Raw genomic sequence first — 11,665 nt, 5'->3', positions numbered from 1 at the left:
TAAAACCTTGGGCAAGGCCTTATCTTCTCTGTATCTCAGTTTTTTCATTTATGAGATGAAATGATGAAAATAACGGTGCCTCCTTCACAAGGTTGTTGTAAGGATTGAATTTAATTAAATTGTGTCAAAGAGATACACTAATAGCAGACCTCTTACTTTGATTTCAAGGTTTTTTCTTACTACAAAACCAAATTTTTAGCTGCCAGGCAAGAGACTACCTAGTAATCAGACGTTAGTTGATCTCAGTAAAAGTGGAAGGGCAGGGCTCACTCAACCATGTTAAGATTAGACAATGGCTGATCTTCTATTCTTCTTCCTCTTCTCTTTATAAACTCCATTATAACTAACCTACTTCCAGCCATTTCCTTTTTTTGGAATCAGAATGGTCTCCCTATGTGCATATAGAATAACTGCTCAGAATAAACCTTATGTTTCAATTTGCATTTTGATTATTTTTGGCATATGTATAAATTTAATTAATTTTTATAGGACATTGCTTGGCATGATTGATTGAACTATATGAAATTGCTGATCAACTGTTCTTGACTACTAAAACGAAAAAAAAAACAAACAAAAAACCAAACCATTTGCCATCGAGTTGATTCCCACTCATAGTGACCCTAGAGGACAGAGTAGAACTGCCCCATAGGGTTTCCAAGGAGTGGCTGGTATATTTGAACTGGCAACCTTTTGGTTAGGAGCAGAGCTCTTAACCACTGCATCAAAATACAGTTCAATGCAATAGTAAGCAGTTGATACCTATTTGTTTTAATTAGGTAAGGGCCATGTAGACATAGACATAGTTTAGACTAATAAGTCCCTTGTTAAAGGCTTTCAAACAGGAGAGTGACATGATCACATACAGAAAATTGACTAAAATTAAGAGGAAACTCTGGAGTCAGTTAGAAGGCTGGTGCAGTAATCTCAGCAAGAAACAACAGTGGCAGTGAGGGTGACACTCAGTGGATATAATCAAAAGAGATTTAGAAGATAAATGGATAGGAATGGTGTATTGATCAGGTGTGGGTATATGCTGATTCTATTGGTTTTACCACAAATAAAAACATTAGTCAAATATAGCTGATTTTCTCTATCTCCTCTACCACCTCCCCAGCCCAAGCTGCCATCATCTTTCAACTAAACTGCTATAATAATCTCCTAATAGCTTTTCCAAAACAATTATTTTTATTCCACATCTATTCTTGATTCATTTCAATCTATGTCCAATCCATACTGCAAAATGATTTTTAAAGTATCAGACATGCAAAAACTATTTCAAGAAAGAATAATGAACATCCAGGTATCCAACCCATAACTTAAAAAATAAAAATACATATATAGCTGTCCCTTTTACAGCTTTCTCCAATCATACTCTTCTCTCTTCACTCCAGACACAACCACTATCCTGATGTTGATATTTATTATATTTATTTATATTCTTATATTTATGTGTATTCATATTGTGTGTTCATATATTCTCTTGAATATTTTTATGCTTCATATAAATGAGGTCATATAGTGTGTACCTTTCTTGTTCCCCATCTACTCTGCTCAAGATTCTATTTGTGAAAAGTTTTCATGCTGGCTCAAACTTCTATTTGTGAGAAGTTTTCATGCTGAAACATGTTGTCCTAATCTATTTATTTTCATCACAGTGGAATCTTTTCATAGTATGAGTATAATAAAATGACACAGTAATCCATTCAAAGGGCAAATCCAATCATGTCATTCTCCTGCTTAAAACACTTCAGTGGTTTTCCACTGCTCTTAGTCTAAAGACTACAGTCAAGGCCTGGCTTGATTCCAAACTCCTTCTGCCTCAAAAATGTCATTGTAAGCCCCTCACACCTTCTGCCTCTATTAACTCCCACTCATTCTTCAGATCTTAGCTCAGATTTACTTCCTTGGAAAAGCTTTCCTCACTATCTCTACTCTATCCACTAAATCAACCCCCTTACAAGCTTTCATAACACCAATGTTTCACCACTTAGCAGAATAATCATATGATATAATTAGTTTTAGTCTCCTCCTTTCCAAATTTCTCAAACTGGAAGTTTGGGGAGGTTGAGGCCATATTGATTTTATTTTACAATTGCATTTCCAGAGCCACGCAGAGCTTCTGGCACTTAGTAGGTGCCCAATAAAATTTGGTAGAACGAATGAGAAGAGAAATAGGTACTGGAGATCTTTTTCCTGTTTAATCCTACTTAATTGTTGGGGCATGAGATCTCTAAAAACATTCAGAAAATTTATCAAAAACTACAAAATCCAAAAATTAATTTCAGATCACGATGGGGTGACCAGGTATAGACATGCCCTCCCACTGTAAATAACTAGGAAAATGGACAAAATGTGTAAAACCACCATTTTCGGACATCGATCAACAAGCAGTGCAGAACTGTGATCACTGAAAAAGGAAAGCAATGAGGTAAGCCCTACCTTTGCCCCAGCTTTTGGCCTGGGGTCAGTTTTTTGGACAATGATGCAGTGAGGGGAATCCCAAGCAGAGATACTACAGTTAAGCCACTGGTTAAGGAGAGAGAGACAGTTCAGGGAGACCTATTTTAAGAGGCCATTATCAGCCCAATGCCAAAACCAAAGTCCTGTACAAAAAGAAAGCTGCAGATTAGTATCTCTCATGAAGGATAGACACAAAAATCCTTAAGGAAACATTAGCAATTGAATCTTGCAATGGAAGTGTAAAGGATCTAGACTAGCAAAACAATTTTAAAAATAAAGTCAGAGGACTTAGCTGATTTCAAAAGGCGCTAGTGCAATCAAGACAAAGTAGTACTGGTGAAAGTAGACATAGTAGAACAGAATAGAGAGTCCAGAAATAGACTCACATAATTATGGTTAATTGATTTTTAATAATATGAAGGCAATTCAATGGGGAAAGAAAAGCCTTTTCAACAAGTGGTGCTAGAACCACTAGATATCTACATGGGAAAAAAATGAACATTGAACTTTACTTTAAAATATGCATAAACATTTAACTCAAAATGTTATAATTTACATAAATGTAAAAGCAAATATTATGTAAGTTCTGGAAGAAAATCTTTAGCACCTTAACTATGTAAGACCAAATGGTCAACATTCACCCAAAAGCAAAGAAGGCAAAGAGGGTCAGAGAAGGCAAAGAGGGGCAGGGAAACTGGATGGATGGAAATGGGGCAGGCAGGGTCAGAGTGCTGACACATTGCAGAGATTGCAACCAATGTCACAGAACAATTTGTGTTTGAACTGTTGAATGGAAATCTAATTTGTTGTGTAAAATTTCTCATAAAACACTATAAGATATTTAAAAAAATAAGCAACACTGAGCTAATAGCTACTTCCTCCATCTCAATGCCATCCTCATCCCAAGTAACTACATCATGGAACTGTCATTCCATTGTTAATGATAAACTATACTTGCTGTGGTTTCCATAAATAAAATAAAATTATGAAACCTCAAAAAAACAAACAAAACAAAAAAAATCTTTGGCATCTTGGGGTAGGCAAAGATGTTTTACATAGAACAAAACAAGACTAAAGGAGCACACTAGCCCTGGGGCATTGACGGGAAGGTAGGAGGGAACAGGACAGCTGGTAATAAGGAACCCAGGGTTGAGAAGGGAGAGTGTTGACATGTCATGGGGTTTTTAACCAATGTCATACAACAATGTATGTACTAACTGTTTGATGAGAAAATAGTTTATTCTGTAAACCTTCATCTAAAGTTCAATAATAAAAAAACAAAAGACTTGAAAAAACAAAACAAAAAAAAGATTTCCTTAGGTAGGTTATGAAAAGCACAAATCATATAAGAAAAACTTACCCTAAAAACCCAGTCTGTAAATAGTACTTTATCAATATTGGAATTTTTCTCTTTCGTTGACATTGTTAAGAAATCTAAAAGACAAGTCACAGACAGGGAGAAAATATTTGTTACAAATATATTAGTAACCTAACAACAACACATGAGTGTCAGTTTGTCGTACTGTGGGAGCTTGCGTGTTGCTGTAATGCTGGAAGATATGCCACTGGTATTCAGATACCAGCAGGGCCACCCATGGAGGACAGGTTTCAGCTGAGCTTCCAGACTAAGACAGACTAGGAAGAAGGACCCGGCAGTCTGCTTCTGAAAAGTATTAGCGAGTGAAAACCTTATGAATAGCAGTGGAACATTGTCTGATACAGTGCTGGAAGGCGAACCCCCGATGTTGGAAGGCGCTCAAAAGATGACCGGAGAAGAGCTGCAGGGTCAACCTTAACGACATGGATGGAGCAAAGCTTTCGGGACCTTCATTTGCTGATGTGGCACGACTCAAAATGAGAAGAAAAAGCTGCAAATATCCATTAATAATCGGAACCTGGAATGTATGAAGTGTGAATCTAGGAAAATTAGAAATCGTCAAAAATGAAAAGGAATGCATAAACATCGATATCCTGGGCATTAGTGAGCTGAAATGGACTGGTATTGCCATTTTGAATTGGGCAATCATATAGTCTACTATGCTGGGAATGACAGCTTGAAGAGGAATGGTGTTGCAGTCATCATCAAATAGAGCATTTCAAGATCTATCCTGAAGTGTAATGCTGTCAGTCATAGGATAATATCCATACGCCTGCAAGGAAGACCAGTTAATACGACTATTATTCAAATATACACACCAACCACTAGGGCCAAAGATGAAGAAATAGAAGATTTTTATCAGCTGCTATAAAAAAAAAAAAAAATTTTTTTTTATAGTCTGAAATTGATTAAACATGCAATCAAGATGCATTGATAATTACTGGTGATTTTAATGAGAAAGCTGGAAACAAAGAAGGAGGATCAATAGTTGGAAACTATGGCCTTGGTGATAGAAACAATGCTGGAAATCAAATAATAGAATTTTGCAAGACCAACGATTTCTTCATTGCAAATACCTTCTTTCACCAACATAAACGGCGACTATACACAGGGATCTTGCCAGATTGTACACACAGAAATCAAATTGACTACATCTGTGGAAAGAGACGGTGGAAAAGCTCAGTATCATCAGTCAGAACAAGGCCAGGGGCCGACTGTGGAACAGACCATCAATTGCTCATATGCAAGTTCGAGCTGAAACTGAAGAAAATCAGAGCAAGTCCACGAGAGCCAAAATATGACCTTGAGTATATCCTACCTGAATTTAGAGATCATCTGAAGAATAGGTTTGATGCATTGAACACTAGAAACCGAAGACCAGACGAGTTGTGGAACAACATCAAGGACATCATACATGAAGAAATCAAGAGGTCATTGAAAAGACAGGAAAGAAAGAAAAGGCTAAGCTGCATGTCAGAGGAGACCCTGAAACTTGCTCTCGAAGGTCGAGCAGCTAAAGCAAAAGAAAGAATTGATGAAGTAAAAGAACTGAACAGAAGATTTCAAAGGGTGGCTCGAGAAGACAAAGTATTATGACATGTGCGAAGACCTGGAAATGGAAAACCAAAAGGGAAGAACACGCTTGGTGTTTCTCAAGCTGAAAAAACTGAAGAAAAAATTCAAGCCTCGAGTTGCAATAGTGAAGGATTCTATGGGGAAAATATTAAATGACACAGGAAACATCAAAAGAAGATGGATGGAATACACAGAGTCATTATACCAAAAGGAATTAGTTGATGCTCAACCATTTCAAGAGGTGGCATATGATCAGGAACCGATGGTACTGAAGGAAGAAGTCCAAGGTGCTCTGAAGGCATTGGCGAAAAACAAGGTTCCAGGAACTGATGAAATACCAACTGAGATGTTTCAACAAATGGATGCAGCACTAGAGGTGCTCAGTTGTCTATGCCAAGAAATATGGAAGACAACTTCCTGGAAGAGATCCATATTTATGCCTATTCCCAAGAAAGGTGATCCAACCAAATGTGGAAATTATAGAACAATATCATTAATATCACACACAAGCAAAATTTTGCTGCTTTGCTGCAGATCATTCAAAAACGGCTGTAGCAGTAAATCGACAGGGAACTGCCAGAAATTCAGGCTGGTTTCAGAAGAGGCCGTGGAACCAGGGATATCATTGCTGATGTCAGATGGATCCTTGCTGAAAGCAGAGAATACCAGAAGGATGTTTACCTGTGTTTTTTTATTACTATGCAAAGGCATTCGACTGTGTGGATCATAACAAATTATGGATAACTTTACGAAGAATGGGAATTCCAGAACAGTTAATTGTGCTTATGAGGAACCTTTACATAGATCAAGGGGCAGTTGTTCGGACAGAACAAGGGGATACTGGTTGGTTTTAAGTCAGGAAAGGTGTCCGCCAGGGTTGTGTTCTTTCACCATACCTATTCGATCTGTATGCTGAGCAAATAATCCGAGAAGCTGGACTATATGAAGAAGAATGGGGCATCAGAATTGGTGGAAGACTCATTAACAACCTGTGTTATGCAGATGACACAATACTGCATGCTGAAAGTGAAGAGGACTTGAAGCACTTACTAATAAAGATCAAAGACCACAGCCTTCAGTATGGGCTGCACCTCAACATGAAGAAAACAAAAATCCTCACAAGTGGACCAGTGAACAACATCATGATAAACGGAGAAAAGATTGAAGTTGTCAAGGATTTCATTTTACTTGGATCCACAATCAACAGCCATGGAAGCAGCAGTCAAGAAATCATAAGACGCTTTGCACTGGGTAAATCTGCTGCAAAGGACCTCTTTAAAGTGTTGAAGAGCAAAGATGTCACCTTGAAGACTAAGGTGCGCCTGACCCAAGCCATGCTATTTTGAATGGCATCATATGCACGTGAAAGCTGGACAATGAATAAGGAAGACCAAAGAAGAATTGACGCCTTTGAATTGTGGTGTTGGCGAAGAATATTGAATATACCATGGGCTGCCAAAAGAATGAATAAATCTGTCTTGGAAGAAGTACAACCAGAATGCTCCTTAGAAGCAAGGATGGCAAGACTGTGTCTTACATACTTTGAACGTGTCTCCAGGGGTCAGTCCCTGGAGAAGGGCATCATGCTTGGCAGAGTACAGGGTCAGTGGAAAAGAGGAAGACCCTCAACAAGGTGGATTGACACAGTGGATGCAACAGTGGGCTCAAGCATAACAACGATTGTAAGGATGGCGCAGGACCAGCCAGTGTTTCCTTTTGCTGTGTATAGGGTTGCTATGATTTGGAGCTGACTCGATGGCACCTAACAACAACAACCTAGAAAAGATGTGTATCTATTGAGATGTGTATTATATACAGTATATACATATAAAACACCTCATGCTCAATAATAAGACAAATCTCATGCTCAATAATAAGACAAATAAAACAATAAAAACTGGACAAAAACTGGAACAGATACTTCACAAAAAAGATATGACTGACCAATAAGCTCTTCAAAGTACATGTGCTATACAATTTAAAAGTATAGTGAGATACCTCTACACCCTATTATAATGTGTCAAATTGAAAAAGGTTGACAATACTAAGTGTTGACGGGATATGAAGCAACTGTAACTCATATATTGCTGGTGGGAATGTAAAGCGGTACATCAATTTTGAAAAACTGGCAGTTTCTTGAATAGATTTACATTATCGTATGACACAGTAATTCCAGGTATTTAGTCTAGTGCAGTGGAAATATATGTCACACCAAGACTTCTTGTATATGTAAATGTACATAGCAGCTTTATTCATAATAGCCCCAAATCTGGAAACAACCCAAATATCGATCAACAGGTGAATAAGCCAACACCAAACCAAACCCATAAAAAAACAAATAACCCAGTGCCGTCGAGTCGATTCCGACTCATAGCGACCCCATAGGACAGAGTAGAACTGCCCCACAGAATTTCCAAGGAGCAACTGGCAGATTTGAACTGCCAATCTTTGGTTAGTAGCCGTAGCCCTTAGCCACTACGCCACCCATATGGACCCTATAAGACAAAATTGAACTGCCTCATAGTGTTTCCAAGGAGCAACTGGTGGGTTCGAACTGCTGACCTTTTGGTTAGCAGCTGAGCTCTTAACCATTGTGCTGCTGGGGCTCCAACATGTGAACAGATATACAAATTTTGGTGTAACTGTTCAATGGAACACTTAAACCAAAAATCAAACTTGTTGCCGTTGGGTCTATTCTGACTCATGGTGACTAGCCAGCATTAAAAAGGAATAAACTACTTACATATGCAACAACATGAATGAATCTTAAAAATATGCTGAGCAAAAGACGAAAGGACACAAAAGAGTACATCGTGTGACTTTGTTTATATGAAATGCTAGAAAAAGCAAAACTAAAACCAATCTGTGGGATCAGAAAGCAGATCTATGGTTGCCTGGGGTTGAGGTTGCAGGGATGAGACAGGGCTATGGTGGCCACGGGAGGGAATTTTTGGGGGTGATAGAAATGGTCTATATCTTGATTGTGGTGGAGGTTACATGGGTGTACATATTTGTCAAAAATTATTGAACTGTGCATTTAAAATGAGTGTGTTTTATTCTGTGTAAATTATATCCCTGTAAAGTTGATTTTACAATTACATGGTAAAAAAGAAAAAAAATTACAGGTTTCTGGGATACACTCTAGACTTACTGAATTAGAATCTTAGGATGGTGGAGCTCAGAAACTTGCACTAAAACAAAATAAAATCCCCAAATAACTTTGCTTATCATCTAAGTTTAAGAAATGAAGATAGTTTAGGAAACATGGATTGCCAGGCCTATTAAAATTTTTAAATTTTCAACAATATTCTTTGGATTTCACTAGACATTTTATGAAGCTGCTGAGTGAATTACTGAGTTTCCATGAACTGCCTTTTGTAATGGTGCCCATGACCCTCAGTGTTCTCTTAGCTTCAACCTGATCCACCTTCTTGTTCTTGCCCTCCTCTGCCACCAATCCTCATGTCTATATTCTTTTTTTAAATTTTTTATTGTACTTTCATGGATTGAATTATGTCCCCCCCCCCAAAAGGTGTGTATCAACTTTGTTAGGCCATGTGTGGTTGTCCTCCATTTTGTGACTATAATTTTAAATTGAGAGGATTAGGGTGGGATTGTAACACCACCCTTACTCAGGTCACCTCCCTGATCCAAGGGAAAGGGAGTTTCCCTGGGGTGTGGCTTGCACCACTGTTTAGCTCTCAAGAGATAAAAGGAAAGGGAAGCAAGCAGAGGACTCGCTCTCTTCCTGGTGCTACTTTCTTGGTGCTATGAGATCCCCAACTTTCTTTTCCACAAATCTTATGTGTTGATTCTGCTTTTGGCTCATCCCCAGGAATCTTATGAGAAGTAGTCACTGTCAGTTTGAGAGAATCACAACCCTCTATTTAGTTTTCCAGAATATTTTGGTCCGGATAGTGTTAAGGTCAAAGGCTGTGTCATCCTCTTCAGACCTGAGGGTTTTTGGACAAAAATCAGATTTATGTTACTATTTTTTTATGACATAGATCTAGTTTTGATTTAAAAATGTAGCTCTGCAAGTCCTCTATTAAAATGTCTTAAATTAGTTATTAGTAATTCCATTAAGCAACCAACAAATGAAACCATTCAAAACTCAAAGGAAAGCCTGCGTTTTATGTTGCTCTTTCTGAGATTACCTTGAGGATGATACATTTACAGTATCAAATTCTACCAGACTGTTATGGATTGAATTGTATCCCCCCCAAAACATGTGTCGTAAATCCTAACCTGTATCTCTGTGGTTATAATCCCATTTGGGAATGGGTTGTCTTTGTTATGTTAATGAGGCAGGATTAGAGTAGGGTGTGTCTTGAGTCCACCTGTCTTGATATAAAAGAGATTAAACAAACAAGCAGGCAAGCAGGATGGGGGAAGAGAGGTGCAAGCAGGATGGGGGAAGAGAGGTGCCAAGCCACATGAAGATTGCCCAGGAGCAGAAGCTCAGAAGAGACAAGGACCTTCGTCCAGAGCTGACGGAGAGAGAGCCTTTCCCTAGAGCCGACAACCTAAATCCAGACTTCTAGCCTCTGAAACTGTGAGAAAATAACTTTCTGTTTGTTAAAACCACCCACTTAAGGTATCTCTGTTACAGCGTCACAAGATAACGAAGACAGAATTTGGTAGTGAGACAGGGGTGCTGCTCCAACAAATACTTACAATGTGAAAGTGTTTTTGGAATTAGGTAATGAGTGGAGGCTGGAAGAATTTTAAGACATCTAATAGTAAAAGCCTGGATTGCCTCGAAGAAACTGTTGGTAGAATTATGGACGTCAAAGTCAATTCTGGAAAGGGCTTAGAAGGGTGTGAGGAAGTCTCGACTGTCTTAGAGAATACATATGGTGTCACCAACAGATGTTGCTAGAAATGTGGACATTAAATGTGTTTTTGGTGAGAACTTAAAAGAAAATGATGAATATGTGATTGGATGATGGAGGATGGGAGATGCTTTTTATGCAATGGCAAAGAACTTGTCTGAATTACGTTCAAATGTTTGGTGGAAGGTAGGACTTGTAAGTGATGAATGTGGATATCTGACCGAGGAGATTTCTAAGGAAGATCTTAAAGGGGCCATGTAGTTTCTCCTTGCCTTTTGTAGTAAAATGAGAGAGGAAAGAGATGGACTTAAAAATGAATGGTACAAAATGAAAATAAAACTTAAAGATTTGGAAAATTCTTTTGTACAAACTAAGGACACGTGTCCTAGAATTTTCACCAAGGATGTGGCTAGGGGCAGAAGAAGAGGGGCCTGCCAGGTCCAAGGGGGTGGAGTTGCTACTCAGTTGGACTAGGAGAATGCGGCCACTCAAAGCCAAGGGAGCAGGGTTGCCATCCCAGTGGGCCTGGAAGGCAGAGCTGAAGCCCAGGGCCCAGGGGCCTCCACCCAATCCAGGAGGTGTGGCCAATACCCATATGGTCCCAAAGAACAGGATTATTTTCAAGCCTTGGGAGAGCTACTGTAAATTATTCTTGCTGGGTTTTGGACTTGCTTGCTGTCCATTAACTCTTCTTTCCCTCCAATTTCTCCCATTTGTAATGAAAATGCCTACCTTGTGCCTATCCTACTATTGTACTTTGAAAACAGATAACTTGTATTCTAGTTTTCACAGGTTCATCGATGAAGAGGAATTTTGCCCCAGGATGGAATATACTTACAGTCTCACCAATATTTGTTTTAGATGGTTCAGAAGATGAGATTTTGGACTTGGAGTTGATTTAAGGCTTTTGGAATGATGTGATAGGGTGAATGTGCTTTTCATTTGACAGGGACATAAATTTTGAGGGGACAAAGAAAGGAATGTTATGGATTGAATTATGTCTCCCAAAAATACGTGTTGTAAACTCTAACCTCTGTGCCTGTGGTTATAATCCCATTTGGGAATGGGTTGTCTTTGTTTTGTCGATGAACAGGATTAGCGTAGATTGTGTCTTGAGTTATCTCTTTTGAGATATAAAAGAGATTAAACAAGCAAGTGAGCAAGCAGAGATGTGAGAGAACAGATACCATGCCACGTGAAGATGACCAATGAGCCAAGGAATAAGGACCTTTGTCCAGAGCCAACAGAGAGAAAGTCTTCCCCTAGAGCCAGCGCCCTGAATTCAGACTTCTAGCTTCCTAAACTGTGAGAAAATAAATTTCTATTTGTTAAAGCCATCCACTTGTCTTATTTGTGTTATAGCAGCACTAGATAAAGACCAATTCACAAATAACTTTTTACTTAGCATACTGACCTG

Source organism: Elephas maximus, chromosome 4 (genome assembly GCF_024166365.1).
Source record: "Elephas maximus indicus isolate mEleMax1 chromosome 4, mEleMax1 primary haplotype, whole genome shotgun sequence".
NCBI classification, from domain to species: domain Eukaryota; kingdom Metazoa; phylum Chordata; class Mammalia; order Proboscidea; family Elephantidae; genus Elephas; species Elephas maximus.
This window is presented reverse-complemented; position numbering follows the sequence as displayed.